Consider the following 21,275-nt stretch of genomic DNA (forward strand, 5'->3'; position numbering starts at 1 on the left):
GTGCAAAAGTATTACCCATGAGGAACTTCTTGCTCAGCTATAATGGATGGCATTGAATCTGACTAAACCAGGATGGGCTGTAAAATGAAATTTGGGTCATGCTATCACATTAATTAGTAACTCCTAATCTTGCTAAACTTACTACCTTCTCAACCAGGCAAAAAACCCCCAGACTTTTGCCTCCAGTTCCCCAGATGACCTGTAATAACTTTCAGATTGCATTTTATTTAACTGATGCTGACTTGAAACGTGAACAAGTTCTATCCTTCTCAGAAAATACAGAAATAGCTAAAAATGCGAGTTGGAGAGAAAGTCCTCCCTGCTTCTTTTTATAGTCACAGTTTGAATTTCATGCATGGCAGTAGCTCTAAGGCACTGGAGCTATTAGATCGTTTTTAGTTCTACCTATTATGTGAGCTGTTTTGGAAGAGAGAAAAACCTACTCAAATACATTTAAAGATAAAAGCAAAACATGAAACACAGCATTTTGAATCAATGCATCAATGGCATCCACGAGCCAACTGCATCTAAAACAATCCCACAGAGCCTGGATCCACAGCCTGAACCTGTGCAGCAAAACCTGCCAGATTTAGTGGGGTTGTTTAATCCCCGTTGTCGCACTGGGACAATCATGTGTGCTTTGTTTTGTCATTAATTCACACCAATTTTTACCAGTCACAATAATCTAGTGTTGGTGCTTTTATACTCAAATTGGGGGACAGCTGGAAGGGGAAGCCACTCAGTCCATGCAGTGTGACTGGTACCAAACATACTTGACCTCCCTGATCTCTGATGGGATGGATTTTCAGCTGGTGGGAAATGTCTGTCTCCAGTGGGATCAGGAGAGTTAACTCAGGCTGGGGAACTGGTGTGTTCTCTTTCCTTCTCTTTCACTCTCTCCCACATCCACCCCCATTATCTTTAAAATGTTTTAACTGCTTCAGCCGGGCAGAGGAGGAGAAGAGAAGGTAGCTTTTTGTCAGAGTAATTGCCTTGTTCTCTCAGTTTTAATTGAGATGATAGGCCTATTGTAGCAGTACGTTCGGATACATGTCCGGAATAAAGACAAGTGCCAAAAAATACTCAAGCACACAAAATATCTTTTATTACAGTGAGAATAATAATAATAGTAATAAACTTAGCAAGAGGAATTAAAAACTAAAAAGAAAAAAAAAAGGATACAAAATAACTATCTTATCGGGTGGCATTAAAACAAATACTACGAACAGCATTTAATACAGTATTAACTAGTGAAAAAGGGATACCAAAAAAGGATCTTAACACAATATTATGGATAACACGATATTGGTTAGTAAAAAGGGAAACTAAAGGAAAAAATACTATAAACATAAAAGGGGAATTAAAGGAACACTAAAAGGATATTAAAAAGTTTGTTCTCTCAGTTGCTTCCTATCAATAAACTGTGCTTACCCACACAGACAGACCAGGGCTGTCAGGATCTGCAGCAGCTGGTCGGTACCCATGCTTAGCGGGCGTCCCCACGGAGCAACACAGTCTCGGTGGTAGGATGAGTATCGCTAAACTCAGCAGCTCTGACACCCCATTTTTATCAGTTCCACATTACACTACGTAGGGCCAGTACGCAGTATAAGGTGATGCCTGAGTAGCAGCCAAACACCGCCTAATCATTACCTAATGGCAGCAGTCTGTGCATGCCCTACTTGTAGGGCAAGGGGCGAGCGACCCCTGCCCACATAATCTTCCTCCCATCATCATCTTTCTCACCCCTATGGATGACCTCTACCATTGTGTTTCAAGGGTAGATGTATCTATCTTGCAATATGTAGCAAAACCAAGGAAGAACTCAGCTCTGATAATAGGGGATATCAGGCTGACTTGCTAAAAAGCACAATGGACCTTACAATTAGCTTGTGCCATGAAGTTACATTGTGCCATACTCTAGCTGGTTTCACATCCTAATATGATTCCGTTCTCACACCTCTATGCTCCATTGATCATCTAATTCAAAAGTACCCCCCTTACACCTATGAATCCTAACATTTAGGAAAGCAATCCTGAATTGCTGTTGAACCAGCCTGAAAAAGTCATCCAGATATGTCTAGTGAAACATAAACTAAATGGGGTGCAGAAAACCCTGTAGTGTATTGCCTTAGCAGAGGGCCATTAATTCTTAGAACACAGACAGGAGTGCTGGATCCACATCTGAGCTTGCAAACGTTTCTTGCACTTTCTGGGGAAGTCTGGGGTCTTTGGACATCTTCCTGCAAATAGTGCTTGTTAGAACAGGCTCCTGGGCACTGGGGAAAACCCACATCAAACCACAGAGTTGTGCAGCTCCTTGTTTTCTGCCAGTGTACTGGAGGCAGGTGTTTACCTAATGAAGAAATGTAGGTTTTTCTCTGAAGTCTCTAACAGTGACTGAACCAGTTGTGCACCTTTGTCTGTTATATTTGTGCTTCCTTTTATTTCAAAGGGATTTGAGGGTACTTAGTGCTTTGCAAGGTTTTGAACAGCCCATGTATAAGAGGAGTGTGGAATTCGGGCTTTGCAAGGACCAGTGCAAGTCAACAGGAGATGGGTCTTAGAAATAACCACTAAGAATTAACATTCTACTAGAAGGAGTGCTTGTGATCCATTCTGCTTTTTTTTTTCTTAAAATATTTCATATTTTATATATGCTGACTCCTCTTTTCAGCCAAAGGTATTTTTGATTTGAGGTCTCATAACATTGGGATTGGCCTTTTGCTCTGATCTGTCACAACCTCTGGGCTGACTTGGCACACTAACGATGTCTTCCTGAGGTACTTCCTTTGCCTAAGTCACACATTCATGAAACAAGAAGTAGAAATGTACAGGAACTTCAGTGAAGATCAGAAGAATCCATATCTTAAATTTCATCTTTTGTTACTGCTGTGCAAGAATAGAAAAATATTTTTGCCTCTCCTCTGCACCACGTGATTTTTAGGCACAAAGACCTTCATTCTGTAGTAGAAAGATGCTGACAGGTTCCTGTTAAAAACTACTATTCAGTCTGTTTTTCTAATACAAGAACATCTGTGTTTTCATGAGCAGAAGTTCCCTGTTGCTGAAGTAAGAGCTGAAAAGATCTTTCCGTTTCCATTGAGGAAAACAGTTGAACTTCCATCCACATCAAAGAGTCTCTATCTGAACTCCTGGCCATTTTAATGGCTTTCTCTAGTAAATCTGAAGGCTAGGAGATCAGTTGTCATGGGAACTGGCAACAGATGACTCAAGAAAACAAAATTAAATGTTGGCTTGATGTCAACAGCTAATCCAGTGCCCTGCCAACTGAAATCACAGCTAACACGAGCCGTGCCCAGCAAGCTGTGATTTGAATGGAGCTGCAGCCAAAGATAGTTTCTCACCCCAGGAACAGGAGAACATTTTAAAAATTGAAACTAATGAGGAGACCCAACAACTTTGGAAACAGTGAAACTTAGAAAAACATTGTTTATAATTGTTGAGTTAGAGCCTTAACAGCTATAAATCAGAGTTTCTTCTTTGACATCAGAATTATATCAAATTAATTACCATTTCAAGATCTGTCTTAGCATTTTCAGAATCCATAAGATTGATCTGTGCTGGGACAGAGTCCAAAAATTGTTTCAAGTTGTGGTTTTAGTGCATCTGTTATCTAGAAAATCCAATTCTTATGCTATAATCTATTTTGCAAAGGAACATCTTTAGGCACATAATTTTTAGACTTGGAATTTCAAGACTCTTTTTTCTATCAAATCATACCTAGCTTCTTTTGTTCATCATCAGTAGATTTTAGGGTCCAAAAGGCTACATTAAGGACTGTAATTAAGAGAATATATAAAAAATTGTCTTTTATTGTCTGAAAAATACAGTCCTGGTTAAGAACAATCTGCTGATACTTGGCTCCTCCTAGTGACTGTTAAATTAGCCCATATGGAGTGTAATAGAAAATAGAACAGTCCTGAAATAACAGTAGAGTGTGTTTAGAGCTTGTTTACATAAACATGGGCTATGAAAGTCTGTGGAGTTTCACTTACGAAAGTACAATGGATTAATTAACTATTAAAATCTGTGTGGACACTCGTGTTGAGAATTAAAGTGAGCTTGATTTAATTTAGCTTTATTCTGTTCCAAAGTAAATGAACCTAAATTGAATTAAGATTACTTTAATTCTAGGATAGAGTGTTCATGCAAATTTAGTGTGGTTTAATTAAGCTACTTCAAGCTCACGCACTTAGGTAATTTGGATTAGATTCTGTAAGCATTTCCATGTCAAAAAGCTCTTGGGATTTATGTAAAGGACAACTTCTAGGCTGAAATGTCTTTGTGAGCAGTATCAGTCTGGTCACCTCAGTAAATGTGCAGTGCCTGACTTCTCTCTTTGTTTTGGGATTTCCCATATTATTGCCATGTTATCTCTAGTGCTGCTACACTACAGGCTATTTATTTGGGAAGATTTTTTGACCTTGCTGCACCCACAACACTTAGAAGTTTTGAGACTTTCCAGCTGTCAGCATGGCTTTGTTGTCACTAGTAGATGGCCAAAGGACTTATTCAGAACCTGTGACAATTCCTTCTCTAAATCTTAAAGCACTCATTGGCTTGATCCATAATAAATCCAGCAGGACCTCATCTGCCTTTTTACATGTCTAAAATATATGAAGAGGCCTTCTGAGTGAGCATCTCACATGCCTCTAGATCAGTTTAAAGTCAGGAATAGATTAATCTCAATCTACCCAATGCACCTCCATGTTTCAAGTCCACACTCAGAGGGAATATGAGTCAGTTAAACCTGCACAAAAAGAATCTCTGGGTGCATCCATACCGCTGTGTAAGGGACTGAAATTGGGTGTCTGTCTCAGTCTCATACCAGGGGGCACACAGGAAATCTGGTTCCTATGCCCTGGGGGATGTATTTGAGGAGCTGACAAGAAATGGAAAGAGAAATAGGCTTTTCTGTGCCTCTGCACTACCCTGGTTGGTGGGTGGGTCTGAGGCATTGCACACACACTGTAAACTGCTTCAGAAAAAGGCAATTTGTGGCTGGCCTATCATGGAGCAAAGAGGGAGTTGTGCTACAATATCATGTCTTTGGAGATTGTGCAATTTATGATCTTTGTTCAAGACTGTGCCTAAAGGCACGATTTAGCCCATATATTGTACATAGAGAGTTCAAAGGAAAGTACATGTGAGTGCTGCACAATTCATCTGCCTGTTCCTCCACTGCAGCTGCATTGTGCATTACTAAAAGTAAATAATGTTCCAGACTCCGTCTCACATCTCACTGTTTGCATTATATTCCACATAGAATGGTCTGTAAAGAACGCAGTTAATGAATAAAATATAAGCTTTAGCTTTTTTAAAATCTTCTCTATTTCAACAAGTGTTTTATGAATTCAAGATTTCTCTATGTATTTGACAGGAGTTTTGACTTTTTGATGAATCAAGGTCCTTTTTTTTCCTGGGCTGTGCGCAGTCCTGAGCTGACCTTGGTGCTGAACACTGGCGTGGTGCTCCCTGCTCTGCATTCCAGCATCACTGGTACTCCCGGTATGAGGGAGAGACGGGTGTTTATGAGGATAGAGACCACGTTGGGGTACCTTACTCTTATTAGCTGATTAATGGAGAGCCAGCCTCAAATTCTTGTGGCAGTTTTTGAGGGAGGCTGATGAAAAGAGGGCCAGAACAGCAGTCCATAAAAGCATTGCTAGACAGTAAAGTCAACAATTCATGACATGCTGATCTGGATCTATTTTTATGGAAGAAAAGATTAGCCAGTTTAGTCCTCAGAGCAATGGAAATATGGTTTCAAGGCCTGTACCATGTACCCTATGCTTATATTTTAACTTGTTAAATGATTTATCCTGTATGGGGATGACAGAAACTCATGTTTTCAGAACTGACTACAATCAAAATTCCTACTTTTACACAGTGCAGAAATTGCCTTCTCATTGATTATTCTCTTGAAAGACCATCACAATTTCAAGTGAAAAGGCAAGGGAAGTTGTAAAGTAAGGCTCATATAATGTGAGAAGAGATAAGAGAAAATCTTAAAGGGAATTACAGTTCAGTGTTCCTGCTTTTTGACATCACTCTTTTCACTTTCTCTGATGTTGGCTGGTGAAAAAATGGTCATCCCTCTTTCAAGTGATACACTTCAAGTGATGACTGTTAGAAGTCACAAGGATCTTATTTTAACAAGTGAGAAGGGAAATACACATTGTGTGTGATATTAGGTAATGTCTGAAAAGCTTCCTTCAAAAATTTCTTTAGAGCTCAAACTAATAATTTCAATTGCAAATACAGAAATTCATCCCAAGACATTAGACAATACCAGGTGTTTATTGTCAACAACTGGTTCCTTTTTGTACTAAGCTAAAATGAACATGATTTACCATTTCTTGTTTTACCAAAGTTACTCTTGCAATCCAGAAGAGTGGATAATTTATAGACTTCTAAGCTTTTCTACCTTTGGCCAAGTGGAATTTTCTGTTGTGCTTCAGTGTTTCTGCCTGAAGGTCAAATACATATATTTGGGACATCTGTAGAAATATAGGTAAATAATTGATGGATGTGGACATGGATTTTGTTTGTAAGGGTTACATAAACTGCTCATAGGATCACAGAGTGATTCAGGTTGTCAGGGATCACAGAAGATCATCTGGTCCAATATAAAGGGTCTTTGCAAGGAAGAGTTTCTAGTTTCTCAGAGGATGCTATGGTTGGAAAATAAACTGAATCATGAAGTTATGTCTTGCAGAAACAAGTGCACAACATGATTATAATTCTCTATTCTCTCACATACCTTAAGAGGAGCTCTTATTCCTGTGGAAATCAGTGCCAGGGAAATAAAAACAACAATGTTGGGTCTTTCACTGCCTTTGGAGTAGTACTTATGTATAATCAGTTTAGAGTCAAATTGCCCAGCCCTCATTCCCAGAGCAGTGCTTGGCTGTGTGATAATCACAGCAGTGGTCCACAGGACTAGGTGGGATGTGATGCCACGAGTGAGCAGTGCTGGCAGAACCTGCCCTTGGCATTAACTGCCCCCTGATCCCGCTGGGAATAGCTGTGTGTGCTGTCCCAGGGGCAGTAAGCTCTGCCAATGGATAACATTCCCCAGGCACTGTATCCACTTACAGGACTATGATGGGTGTTGATGGAAAGCCCTCGGGTTCTCCCATTTGTGCAGCAGAACTGCTTTTATCATTCTTCACCTCCACTGTTAAGCCAGGCTTAATGATTTTAATCATAGCTCAGCTTTACACTGAGTGGCTTCTGTTTGGAAAGCTCTCCATGAAATGGAGCAAGCAGTGGTGTTGTGTTGGAATAATCACTTCAGACCCTTTGGCTACGTTGTGGCTCTGGAGTCCTGCCTGTGCCGACCTTTCTGTTCCTGACATCCCAACCTTAGGTGTGGAATCTCGTCCCTCTTACACTCACAGCATATCAAGGAGAGCTTTACAAAGCCACAGAGAAAAGATTTAAAACCAACAGGAAACATATTTAAATTCTCAGCCTTTCACCACTGCGCTGTTTCCCCCTTACAGTAATTTCTGGGTTTGGACAGGATTTTATACAACTCAGTTGCATAACAACCTTCCAGTGAACCATTAAATTGCTTACACATACAACAGATTTCTGTGACAGATGATAAAAATAAAAATTGAAAAAGGCCTTTTTGAGAAAATAAAAGGAACTTATTGCCACATTTAAAACCCTAAAATATCCTAATTAAGACTGATCAAGACACTCAGGGATAATGGTATATGAATTTTCTAGCTTTTGAAAATTATTCGTAGGACGTTTTAAAGATACTTCCAGGAATATATTGGAATATCTGCTCTCTCTTTTTCTACTAAATATAACATTAATTCCAAATCAGCAAAGGTTACAAATGTTATTTACTGAAGTAGTAACAAAGTACTCCAAGCATGTTAAGTGTATTCAAATGAAAAATACTTTAAAATAAGAGAGATTCCTCAGCTTCATGACAACAAGAGAACAAATGCTTCATTCTGCAGTATTTCTAAATCTAATCTTAAAGTTTCTGGTTTAAAGAGTAGTTGTTTGCAATTTTATGAGGGTGCCTCTTGTATAGGTATTCATTAAATCTGTTAGAAAAAAAATCTCAAAACTGAGTCCAAGCACAATTTATGACTATTTAAGAAACACTGAATATTATAGTCCTAATTTCACCTAATTTAAAACCTGTTAGGAAAGATTCCTCAATTGCCAATTTTTCTTCAGTGTGTTTCAAAGAGTCTTCTGATTCTATTTGAAGAGTTCTAAATTAGCACTCAGCATTCTGATACACAGATACATTTTCTCAAGATCATTTTTTTCCCTGAAAAATGGAAATCAGAAGCAAAACACCTTGGATTTTCAAGAGACAAGAGCCAGTTTGCACCCACCAACCCCTTCCCCAGTAAGGAAACAAGCTTTTCAGTGTCCACCTATGTTTTGGATGCCAAGTTCATCCTATGTCAACTGCACAAGTCATTACCTGGTAACTCTGACAATTTAATCTCTTTTTACTGGAAGACTTTTAAACAATAAAACACTGGAAGATGGAAAGTTGCCCAGCTTCACTGAAAGGAGTCATCATTTATTACCAGCAAAGACTTATATTTTAGCTATAATCCAAAGTTCTATGATCTCACAGATAAATTAATATCTTCTAAACCAGAAATACACTGGCATCTGAAATGTGGACTGTTATATCCAAAACTATTGCCACATGCACAGAATTCAACATGAGAGATTCAAGATGCTTTAGTTCACATACCTGAAACATGTTTGCTAAGAAAAGCTTAACAAAAGCTTTGTTCTCCAGACAAACACACTCTGAGTGGGGTTCAGATTCTTAAACAGATATTTTAAACAGGCATATATTCACTGCAGAGATTATTTATTCCTGCAGTGTAAGTAGCCAGAGGTGCTTCATATATGGAAGTATAAAAATGAGAGTTCTGAGTCTCAGGCAAAAGGGGAAGATTAAAGTCTGGGTCCTGTTAGAGAGGAGAAGTTCTATTTTATTTATGGCATTGAAAAATCTGAATCTGAAGTTAAGCCATTCTAAGCTTTTGGGGAATTTTGCCCATCAGCAAGAGTACAAGACATCAACTATCTCAGTATGTTTATCCATACCATAGCTCAGTCCTATATCAAAAACTTGCAGTGGTTGCTGCAGCCTCAGAAACCCTCCAGCATTTTCTGGGGGGCTGTGACACAGTTTTTCCATTGGTTAACAACCACTGATTCAGACGAACTTCGGCACCAGAAAAGATCTGTTTATTTTTCTCTTACCTTTAAGAAGCTTTTGCCAGATTTTCAAACTCGAGTGCCTGAATTCCAAGTGTTCAGAAGCTTAGCAAACATGGTTTTAGAACCCAAAGCCTGTTTGCACATAAGGCATCTCCCCGACAGATGAATCCTATTAACCTTGTTAAGACTAAGCACTTAAATTCAAACACGTGTTTGGGAACTCTGCTGGGTCAGAGCCTTTAATTTTTAATAAAGATTTTGCCCAATACTTTTTATTTACATTTGAAAGTTGGGCCTTTGTTTGCCATAGTGTTTTCCAGAACTTCAATAAGTAGAAGGGATGAATTCTGAATGGTGAGATTGTCATTGTCTTTTTTTTTTTTTAATTAACTCAGGACTTCAACACAACCAAGGAAGCACTTTTAGATAAGAGGATGTTTGTCCTTTTCTCTGTTCGACTTTTCTTCCACTTTTCCCTACTTTATGTTATTTATCTGTCCAATTTTAGGATTCCTCCATTCAGGAATAATTCAGGGAAAGGTTAGTGTTGCCAGCAACAAGGTGAAGAGACAAGATAATTGAACAACCTCCTTTGTCGTATGATACAACACAAAGATCATTAGACTTTGCAGCACATGCCTGAGAGATTCTAATGGAAGAACTTAATGAATAACAATTAGATTAATGGCCAGATGCTGATTGATGGGTCAGGATAAGGCTCACTAGCAAATTTCTACTAAAAAAGTGGGTTTTTTCAGCTTGTCACTGCATTTAGTTCTGTGGGATATTCATCTCTCATGACAACATAGACAGAATTACATAAAAACAACCAGGAAACTCAGACTTATCAAAAACTTCCCAACTTTCTGGGCTGGATTTCCCTCTAGAGAGAATCTGATTCTTCCAGAATGCTAAAGTTAAACTCAGGAAATATAAGGAAGTCCTTACCTAGAACATACACACACACACACACACACACACACACACACAAATATATAATATATGTGTATACAGAATTGACCCAGGTTATGCCAGTGATGTTAATTAAAAGTCTCCCAATGATAACAGTCACTAAACCAGTACTTCATTAAATTTTTTCCTTAAAATACCCCTCAGGGAATAAACAATGGGCCATCCACTGAAGTCCTGTTTATGACTGAAAGTCCATGCCTCTGTTTTACATATGTTCATTGAATTAAAACACTTTTCTATTATCAATTTTCTGTTATCCATATGATCAGTGCATGTTTCCAGAAGCAGCAGTTTACCTGAGTTGCAATGGAGCCTTTAGTCACCCACTAAACTATTCTGGAAAATACACGTGGGTGGTTGTAGATGATGCATAAGAAGACTCAATAAGAGAAAAACCTGTTAATATGTATTTCCTGGGGCAAAAAAAGAGATTGTGATTTCCTTTAAATTTGTAAGATTTTATTGAAAATATACTTAGAATTTCTCCCTGGATTTTGCCAGTTCACCAGCAGGAGCTGTGCCCAGTGCTCTGAAGTGGAATTGTTTGCCAGAACACTGTCTCAGGAATTACATGACTTAATATCTACAGAAGCAGACAGTGCTCAGTTTATTTTAAAAATATTTTCCTTTAGAACTGAAAAATGATAACTTTGGAACATGGGTTTGATATCCAGCATTTCAGTCTACTGCAGCTGGAATACAATAGTGCTCACTAGCAGGGACAAGGTATTTCTGAGCTGAAGCATCCATGGAATGAAATTTCAACACAGAACTGTGAATAGTGATTAATTTGGAAGTGCACAAGAATTCCTGTACCTGTGGTTCCTGGCCAGTTCTGTACAGACACCTTGGAAGCAAAGACCTTGGAAAAGAAGAATTGTTTTTCACTTTGATCTCATTTTCTGCATCATTGGCATGGAATACTTGCACAGAACAGTCATTGTGGTTTTAAGCCTGCTTTTGCCTTTGTGCAAGAAAGCCAGTGTTTTTAAATTTAGATGGTAATAATATGTTCCCAGTGACAAAATAATGTACCAAACCATTCTGAAATATGGCTCGCTCGGAGCTGAGAGCAATGCAGCTGTTCACTGAGAGTCCTCTCTTGTTTCTTTTAAATCTGGAGCATCTGCCTTTCCAAAACACTTCAATGTTAAGTCTCCCTAATGAAGGCATTTAGGATTGCAGGAAGGAAAGACTGTTTTCCTGCATTCTGGGAAGTATGGCTAAGACTGGGTGAGGACTAATATGAAATTTAAATATTCTATAAAAAAACAAACAGTAAGGGAAAAGGCCAGGACAGGCTTTCACTACTGTAATTTAGGCTGGAATCTTTTCAAGCAGTTTGCTGACAGTGCTATAAGATGAAATTGCCTTGGGAGGAAGGAATCAGAGGTTTGATGTGGTAGCTGACCAAAAGTTACAGCGGGGTTCGAGGCATTTTAATGGCCAAAACATCTCTGGTTGGTTTGTTTCGGTGTTAGACCAAGTCTAGAGCTCTCCTCCAGCATTTCCAGGGAGAGACACTGATTAAACAGTGACTCCCAGCTTCTTTTACAGGACAGGAAAAAGAGCAACTTTTGCAGCAAAGAGAAGTTGATTTGCAGATTTTCATCTGGTTCTTCATTTAGAAAGCTGAGCCCAAGTCTGAGCATTCCGTGGGTTCTCCCAGTTGCACACAGAGCACAATTAACGAGCCCGGCGCTGTCAGTGAGACATGATCGTCGTGGTTAAAATAGGCAATGCCTTCATCTGTTTTACATAAGATACACAGCCCTGGAGAGAGCCCAAAGGGTCCATCCTGCTATTCCTGGGCAACTTGAAAAAGTGAAGGAGTTTCAAGGGAGAGCAGGAACAGGGGAAAGGAAAGAACCATTTTCTTCTGGGATTGAGCTGCTGCATTTCGTGTGCTCCGAGCAGCAGCAGCACTCGGAGGTGAGTAGAAGGAATAGAAGAAATGAATAGGGACATGGAGAAATACTTCCTTCCTGCCATGGATGCTTTATTTTGTTAAACTGATCCATCATATCTACTTGGAGTTTTAACTGAGGTGAGTGAACATCAGGGTATTTTAAAAATATGTCTGTGGTTCTGTACTGAGGGAACGCTGCTTTTAACATGAAGGAATTAGGACTCTTAGGATGTTTTGCATGTGATACAATATGCAAGATTGTGTTATTCTGTGATCATTTGGAATATGGAAAAAAAAATCCATTGGCTCTGTTTCACCTGAGAAAGTAGATTGTTCTTTCATACTCTGTGCTCTGCAAATCATACATTTCATAACCATGAATATGTTCCTCCCAACCTGGGAATCAGGGATGGTGCTGGCAGATTAATTGCACAATTCAGTTACATGTGCTTCATTTCAGTGGTGACAGAGACACTTTTCCAATAGGGAGAGAGATTTATTCTACAGTTGTGTGGCAGAGAAGCTGGGGGGCAATAAAAAGAATTTTCCCACTACAAGTGCCGTAATACATTTTAGTTTAGGTGTGTGTGGAATAGCTGGACTTTTTCCTCCTGGCACTGCTGAGAAAAAGAGTTTTGCTAAAAAAATCCAGCAGTGCAAGAAAGTTTATTGCTATGAAACCTTTAAATCTGGTCAGATAATCTAACAGTTGTCCAGCATGCCTGTGACTGCATTTTGCTATATAGTTTGAAGATGCAGATGTTTTTATGCTACCTAGTACTTGGATATTGATGTATTTTAATTTTCAACCTACAGTTTAAAAAATCAAAAAAGAAATGTATTATTTTATAAAATGCAATCTTTTTCAGTAACGCATAAACCAACATATTGAAGCTTTCAGGAGGTTCTTTTTTTTCTATACATTTGGATCTGCATTATGATTAAAATAAAGTGCCTGGTGAAATTAAATTCACATACTTTAAAAGAAGCCATCAATTCCCTTCCTCTCTCACTCTTCCTACACATTATTCATCTGGTATGTGAAAAGCTGTTCTGTGGCTTCCACACAAAAGCAAAGTGAAAAGAAAGCCAAGGATGTTTTAGTTAAATAACGATTATTTTCAGGATCCTTTTAAAGCACAAAACAAAATGTTCTCCATATATTGTAAAAATATATAGGTGCTTTCAGATATATACCAGAAAGCCACTATGTTAAGAGCACATTATTCAGATTTTAAAGGCAAGAACTAAACACTTAAAAACCTCCAGAATTATGGTTGTCTGTGAAATCTTCCCTTGGTTCCTCGTGCATTGTGAGGCAGCCTTAAAGTGCACATCACGCACTCTTGTCTCCAGTAATCTGTGAAGGCAGAAGTTATTCATACATTCTGAAGCTTTTCTGTAGTGCCCATCACTGCAGTACCTGCTCCACTAAAGCTCTGGGTGGTGTGGGGCTGGGGTGTCCACTCCACAGATCTGAGGAGTGTGCAGAGCATCAGAGAGGGATTTAAAAACGCTGATTTTGGTTGCCTCGCTTGAGACATGTTTACTGTGATTTTCCAGACCCATTAGATAAGGCAGTACTTTATGTGCTTGGAGAATAATGGCTTACTGAATTCTCTTGTGGGTTCTTAACTACCTGAAGATTTACATCTCAGCTGTAGGTTGAAGATGAGCACCTCGTTCAAGTGACTTACTCTTTCCCCCCACAAGCAGTCTGGCAGAGGAAGGAGAGAGAACCCAGTTCTCCAAGACCTTCTCCATCTTCCTTTTTCCACACTTCCCATTCCCAACTTCTGTAGCAAAGCCATTATACAGTTTCTCAGGGAATGCCTATAGAACACTGCACTAAGATTATGTAGCTCACAAGAGGCATGTAAGAGTTCTAGTAAAGACTTCAGAATATAAATTAAAGCAGCCCCAGACCCTCTGCCACAAAGATCAACATCTGTTTTGTCAGATCTACTGCAGAGAATAACAGGGTAACCAACTGAACCAGCATAGGAATGAAGGGGAAACCTTTCCCAGCACCCATCAGGCATTTCCCAGTAGAGGAATAGTGTCTGAAATCTTGGATTCCATTTGGGGTTCTGGAGGACACTGCTTTGAGTTCAATTTTTTAATTCTATTTAAATCTCTCCAACTGAGTTTTGTCTCTCTTGAAATTTTGGCTCCAGATCTTTGTCTCTCTCTCTTGTATTTCTAATCCTACACTTCACCATTCCAAAGCACAAATTTTCTTCCCTTCAGTCTAAGTGTGGGACAGACTTTTAGGGCACGTGCTTTGAAGGCAAAGCCAATTAAGAAGTTGTTCTGCCTTTAGCTGTTTCCATTCCCACTTGTAGTTCATCATCCTGCACTCAGCTGCTTGTCCTCAATTTTTGCCCACTGAATGGTTTCTAAGGCAATGTTGGGAAGTGTAGCTTTGAAATAACCCAGGTTAAGAGGACCCTTGGAAAAAGAAGTTGAATTATACACATTAAAGGGTTAACATCTTTTTAAAGTAAGCCTGGAAAAATTATGTTAATCTCCCTTTAAATGAACAATATATTTTTTTGCCATTGGATTTATAGTGTTGGTCAATAGATTGAATCTATAACATGTAATTCCTAGTAGTGCCAGTCTTTATACCTTAATAATCTATAGTGGCTATGCTGAAAGCATTAAGTGTTATACATAAGAGCATGCTATGAATGCTTATTATTATTGATATTATGAGTTGATAAATTATACTTGATTAATTTATGGATCTCGAATGTGTGGAAATATCTTGTCCACCACCAACTCCTTGTTTCTGCTGGAAATTTGACACTATTTTGCAAAGGAACCCTGAGCAAACAGAATGTGATTAACATAAATTGTGGAGGGTTGAAAAGGAGCTGATTTATAGTAAACCTCATGGGGTTTATTTAAATAAATACCATTGTAGTATTTACTTCAGCATGGCCTTGTCACAGTTAAAATTGCCCAGTACAACATCAGCCTTGTGTGACTGGAACACTTTCCCTCACTCTCCTGGTGCTGTTTGAGGTGAACAAGTAAAAGATTTCCAGTTTTGTGTGGGTATTTTCCTGCTCTGTGGTTTCCACCTAAACACTTGACAGGCTGTTGTGGTGAAGCAGAGAGTGGAGTACGAAGCTGTTTGGAGGGAGAAATCTCTTTACCTGGGGAAATAAAAATGTTTTTCTTAATGGATGGGCATCATCTGAAATCTGATTAAGCACATGAAGGATGGGAATCCCAAAGGCCTGTGTGGTGACTGAATTAGGTTTGCAGCTTGGTTTGGAGCAGCCATTTTACCTCAGCATTGCACTTTGCTTTTGCTATTTCCAATCTCTAAAAGTGATGTCTAGGAGAGGTAACTTTGCAATGGCGGGATATTTTCCATCCCTTTTTCCCCTGGGAAAACCTTCTCATTGTTTCCAAGAGTTGGAAGAAAAAGATTGTATTTTAGCATAAAATTTTTGAAAATTGTTTGCATTTTTCATGGCACAGGAAATACTGTTAGTATTTCTTATGTTTGTGTTTATGAAAGCACTTTCATATGATGTATATTTTTTTAACTTATTTTGTGCTGGAGAGTCCTGTGGCAGATCCTTAGCAGATATAAGCAGTAATAGATCCACTGATTTCATAAGAGCTGGAACAATTTATAACACTGATAGTGAATCTGCCCTTGGAAAATTCTTTTTGAAAGTGCTTAGTTGTTTGTGGTAGGAAAAAGTTTTGTGGTTAAAATACTGGGCTAAGGAAAGGGTCTGTTCTCTATCCAGTTCTTCAAAACTTTGGAAAAATCATTAAAATCTGAGCCTCAGTCTGTTTTGTAAAGTTTGACTAGCCTCTTTTAAAATATTTAAATTGCAATCTCTTCAGAAAAAAATATTCTTATTTATTAATTATTATCTTGGTTGTTTTCCCAGCTTGTTTCTTGGAGCTAATATATGGCTCTAAAAATACCCCAAACTTGCCCTGCAGCTTTTACAACGATATTCTTTGAATTCTAAGAGGCAAATTGCAAAAAAACCCTCCAACCTTCTTACTTGGCACCACTGTAGAGCCCATCAGTGTAGTTAAGGCTGAGCCACATCCAGACAGGGGCTGGTTTGTTGGGAGTAGTGATCACACAATAATCATGTTATGACAGAGATGTAAAACAAGAATGAAGATGTCAGAGCTACCTAGCAGCGAGTGTAAATTTAATCTTAAGATAAAAGCATATCAAATATCCCCCGGTGGCTTATTGCCAGAGATGCTAATTGGAAAAAACTGTATTATGCAAAGCCATTTGTTCCAAATGGCTCTTCAGGGACCAGGTTAAGGAGGAGTTTCCCCTGTGTGGTTTGGTCTTGTTTACAGAGGTTGTTAATATTTGCATAACCATCTCGGTGAAAAAATGTGTCAAGTGAATAAAACAGACTTCAATGTAACTCTGGAAATTTCGGTTTTCAATGAAAGAAAACATTTCAGGGGAAAGCTGTAAATTGCAGATGCTGTCAGTAGTAGAATATTACATTTCCCCTCATATAGCCTGGATCACTGTCTTCAGGACAAAGCGTAGGGATAAATAATTTTGGACTCAGTAAATGACTGCTTTATCAAACAGCAACCTTAGAACCCACAAAAAAAGGTACAATCCTGAATTTCATCTGGAGTGGTGCCCAGGGCTCGATTCAGAAGGGTGTAAGGGGGTAACAGCCAAAACATAATTGTATTTTAAGGGGATAGGAGGCCCAGTGCATCCCTGTGCTTAATTTCTAGAAAAGGAACTATGTTAAAATGAGGTTTTTAGGTAAAAAAGGAAACCCTAAAATAGACAGTCCAAAAAGTGGGATGCCTACAAGATGCCTTTAAGTTGATAAAAATAGAGTGTATTTGAAACCCAGGTGAAATATATGCCCACAACTCAGGATAGAGCTGTCATAAAACACAAGGAATGGCAATGGGAAAGTTAAGGAGATGCTGGAGGGAAAAGGTTGGTATTCAAAAATTAAAGTTTACCAAAATGAAGGTAGAAGCTCTGTGCATCTTTCTCATTTCCCCTTCCCTAGCACTGAAATGGTGCTGAATAGCTCCTGTGACAGGGAAGGAGCCTCCTGCCAAAGGCACTGCCAGGAGTGTCCTCTCTGTTAAACACTCATCCAGCCATTGTCTTAAGACTCCAATGGACACTGCAGATGATAGTCATACCTTTCAAAGTAAATGAAATTGTTTGTATCCCTTTTACTCCAAGAGGATAAATGAAGCCCAGAGGGAAGAGAAAGTTTGCTCAAGGCCACCAGACAAGTCAGTGGCAGGACTGCACAAATTAAAAATCAGCAGTTCTCCCAGGTTTGGGATCTCTTGGCCCGTGCACAAGACAGTCTTGATGAACAGTGACACAAGAAATGTAAATAATGTCCAATTTATGGATTATTGTCTGAAAAACCCCACACTGAAGCATAAATCCCATAAACCTTGTGATTGAATCCTGAGCTGGCAACACTGTGTGTGTTAGAAGATTAATAATATTTTTCTGCTAAGGATTTACTGAAAAATAAGTGAGCTGCCCCTTAGCAACACCTTCCCTGCTCCATCCACCAAAGCCAGCTCTGCCATGGAGCTCTCTCAGCCACACCAACACCTGTGTTAGCACATGTCATTACAAATAAATAATGCATCTTTGAAGTGTCAGGTTTGGGAATTGAGAATGAGGAGTTGTTGGAACCATTTCCCCAGGTCGGTGGGTGACCCAGCCTGGGTGAGGGTGCACAAGCTGTCGGCTCAAATGGAGCTGCTTCCAGCCTGGAATGCTCTGGGAATTAACTTTGTCAGAGGGCTTTTGCTTATCAGAAGCCAAACAACACAAAGCTAATAGTATAACAATGCCCAGCAAAGAAAAACCTGTTAATTCCCTGATAAATCCATGAGAAGTCACTGAGAGGTCGTGGGCAGTTCCACCACATCCTTTCTACCTGTGGTGTGATGAAAAACCAGGAAGGCCTGAGGAAGGGAACCGTGTGCCTCGTGCCACAGCAGCTCCTGGAAGCCCCTCTTTGCCCTGGACTCTCAGTGACATTCTCCTCCTCAGTGTCACCCAGCTCCCAGCAGGGCCAGAGCAGAGGGATTCTTGCTCTCCTGCTGCAGGGAAGGTGCACGTGAAGCTTTGCTGTCCCTGTCAGGGCTGTCTGGAAGTACCTGCTTTTCCATCTCAGCTCCCAAGTTCCAGAGAAGCTGTGCAAGCAGACACCTCAGTCCAGTGCATGTCTGAGATGTGAACCTGCCCCATGGGCACAGTTAGGACCATTATGCAAAGTGGGTAACCAAAAACCAAAAAATATCTAATTAAACATCAGTTTGCTGTTATGCAGCCAGTAGAACTGTATCAGTTTATAAATAGTGCCCATGGATCTCCCCTGCTGGATGACACAGGATTACTGCTGGGAAATTTTTGCAGCTCTTTGAAATCCTGCAGAATGAGGCATCATCAGGCAGCACAGAAAGAGATGACAAAGAGAGGAGAAGCCTGGATAGAGACAGAAATATGAGACTGGCCTTATTAACACAAAGATGAATTTTAACCTGCAAATACAGGTTTGAAAACTGCAAACGTGATCTCCCATTATTTAAATACCACAATCCTTTCTCCAGCCATCCTGCCTTCAAAGATGTTCCAGTTTTAATAGATTATCTGACATTTAAAAATAAAAGTGTGGAGAGAGTTGCTAATATATTTAGACTGGGGAGCTTCATTTTGGTCATCTCTGCCTTCAGCTTCCTCTTAAAACATTTAATAGAGCCTCATTCCTCTTGGCTTCTATGAAGTGGGGATTTTAATTTATTTATGCTGATGAGGAACTTTTCAATATCCTCTTCCCCTCTTGTCACCATTACAGAGAAGAGGGCAATGATTTTTAGAGGAAACTGTTTTTTATCTAGAACATGCAAAATTAAAAAGATACTGGAAAATGCAGCATAATTCAGGCTCACAGCACTCTGGAGACCTAGTTAAAGAATACCTGTTAATGGATTAATTTGTCATGCTCCACATGTGCAGAGGGATGTATTTCAGGGAATATATAGACCTACAGTATAAAATCCATTTCAGAAGTAATGTGATGAAATGGTGGAAGCTTGACCTGATGAAAGTACTAATTTGCTTGAATATCCCATGATTTGTTAAATATACAACCAATGCTCAGCTTCACCCCTTGCACAGTGGTTGAAGAGGAAAGTGTGAGTAAGCTGACAGTTCTTGTAATATTTAATGCAGCCAGCCCCCTCTCTACCTTCTGCTTCTGCTTAATCTATTTATGTATAACTTTGCTACCAGCTATTACTTTAAATCTAAAATAAAGGACAGGGTTAATTCATAGGAAGGATGGGTCTCTCCATCCTGTGTTCCCTTGAGGTGCTTGTGCCAACTTTCTCCAGATTTGTGCACCACAGTCCTTCAGATTTACTCCTTCTCTGTTCTTTAATTCTTTCTACAGAAAGTTCCTCTCCCTGCCCAGAAAATCTTGAGATTTTCTTAGAAGTCATGTAACTTAAATTAAACCAGGGGTTATTGAACCTTTATGACTCACTTTACCAAGCTCTGCTGAATAACCATGTGGGCCAGAAAATTTAATTAATTTCTATTGTCTATTTGCAAAATCTATTAATGTTCTTCCAGAAGAAATGAGCTCTGTCACTCACAGAAAACTGAGCTATCAGACCCTAATGTTATTTTTGCAGCACTGTATTTTTTTTGCCAAAATTAGATCTCAGTCTATGGCAAGATTATCCAGACATGATCACCAGGCACCACTACCTGGCAGCACTTTGGAAAGATGAACAAATATATTCAAGTATCAGAAACCTTCAGAATTTCTGGTTTTTACTTTTGGAGAATAAGCCTTGAAAATTTGATCCAAGGGTTCAAAAACAGACAACCAAGGAGATCCATCCCTGTCCCTTGCCCTTTTTCCACTGTAAAAAAAAAAAAGGAAGGGGATACTTGGAATTTTCAAGATGATGTTACAATTCAGATATCTAGCAATGGTGATAAAGCTAAAGGAGTTTTTTTCTACATGTTTGCAAGTCAAAAGTCTTCTCCCTTTTTTTCAGTGCCTATTTTTGTGGCCCAGTAGATTTTACCTGGGTGTTACCCCTGCACTGCCATGGAGAGGCAGCAAAAAACACTACACAGAGTGGGGAAAAACAGCAGGATCCTCTCACCTCTCCCATTACCCCAGATAATGAGAACTTTTCCCAGCTTTTCTTATTTGTCTCAGGAAGATGAAAGGTAGGTGGTAACTCCCTTTCAATACAGCCTTTAACGATCATCTGGAAGGTGAGAAGTGAGACACTTGGGCACAGTGAAACCCCCAACCAGCAACTGCAACAATCTGCAAATGCAGAGGAGGCAATTTATCCCAAAAGACAGATCATATTATTTTCTTCTGAGCATACAATTGCACAGCAACTTAAAATACCATTATCAATGCAGATACAAATATGTATCTGTCATTCCATAACTACTGAAAAACAGTTTGATGCTTGTTCCATTGAGCTACTTTATTTTTTTTTTTTTGGACTAGTTTCCATCCCTAAATAACATTTAGATTTTAGAGACCATCTATAAATGGGGGGGGGTAATATATAAATTACCCACATTGCATCTGTATTCTGGTCTTCAAAGGTCTAGTCTACATAGTTCTGGTCTACCTAGTTCTCACTTTTCTCTCAGTTGAGAATGGAGTTGGATTCATAAGCAAAGCAAGAAGCAGCCCTCCCTCTACCCTTAAAGACAGAGCCCCATTTGAGAGGGCAGAAAATCCCAGGAAATTTGCACTGGACATTGCTGGAGATTCAAAACAGCATTTGAAAGATGCTCGTGAAATTCTGTGAATGAAATGTTGAACAGGGATCTAAAAATGAACTTTGGTTATTCAAAGTAAACAGCATAGAAAGAAAATTAGTATTGTAAGAAGAGAAAGGAGCTGATTGCTTTTTATGTTTCTGCTCATTAAAAGTGTGATTAAATTGAGAAGCAAGATAAGGTAGGCCATGTGTCGTGTATTTGCACTGAAGATAGCCAGGCAGCAGCATGTTTGACTTCAAACTAAATTCCCCTGTAGCTGTGCATCCTAGTAGGGCTTGATTTTATTAAATGTCATGCTAGAAA

The 21,275-nt window shown here is 39.2% G+C and overlaps 1 protein-coding gene across 3 annotated transcripts in view; it reads left to right on the forward strand.

Moving 5' to 3' along the window:
• PHACTR3 (phosphatase and actin regulator 3) overlaps positions 1–21,275 on the forward strand; it is a 101,176-nt gene that overhangs the window by 15,713 nt on the left and 64,188 nt on the right. The window contains exon 1 of one of the 3 annotated variants that reach the window (XM_051803094.1): positions 11,950–12,153. The exons of 1 other annotated variant lie outside the window; for it this stretch is intronic. The gene's annotated coding sequence lies outside the window, so the exon portion shown is untranslated. One more of the 3 variants, XM_051803093.1, reaches the window with a different exon arrangement.

The sequence above is a fragment of the Manacus candei genome, unplaced genomic scaffold (genome assembly GCF_025592945.1).
Source record: "Manacus candei isolate 608988 ecotype Guabito, Panama unplaced genomic scaffold, ASM2559294v1 h1tg000057l, whole genome shotgun sequence".
Taxonomy (NCBI): Eukaryota; Metazoa; Chordata; class Aves; order Passeriformes; family Pipridae; genus Manacus; species Manacus candei.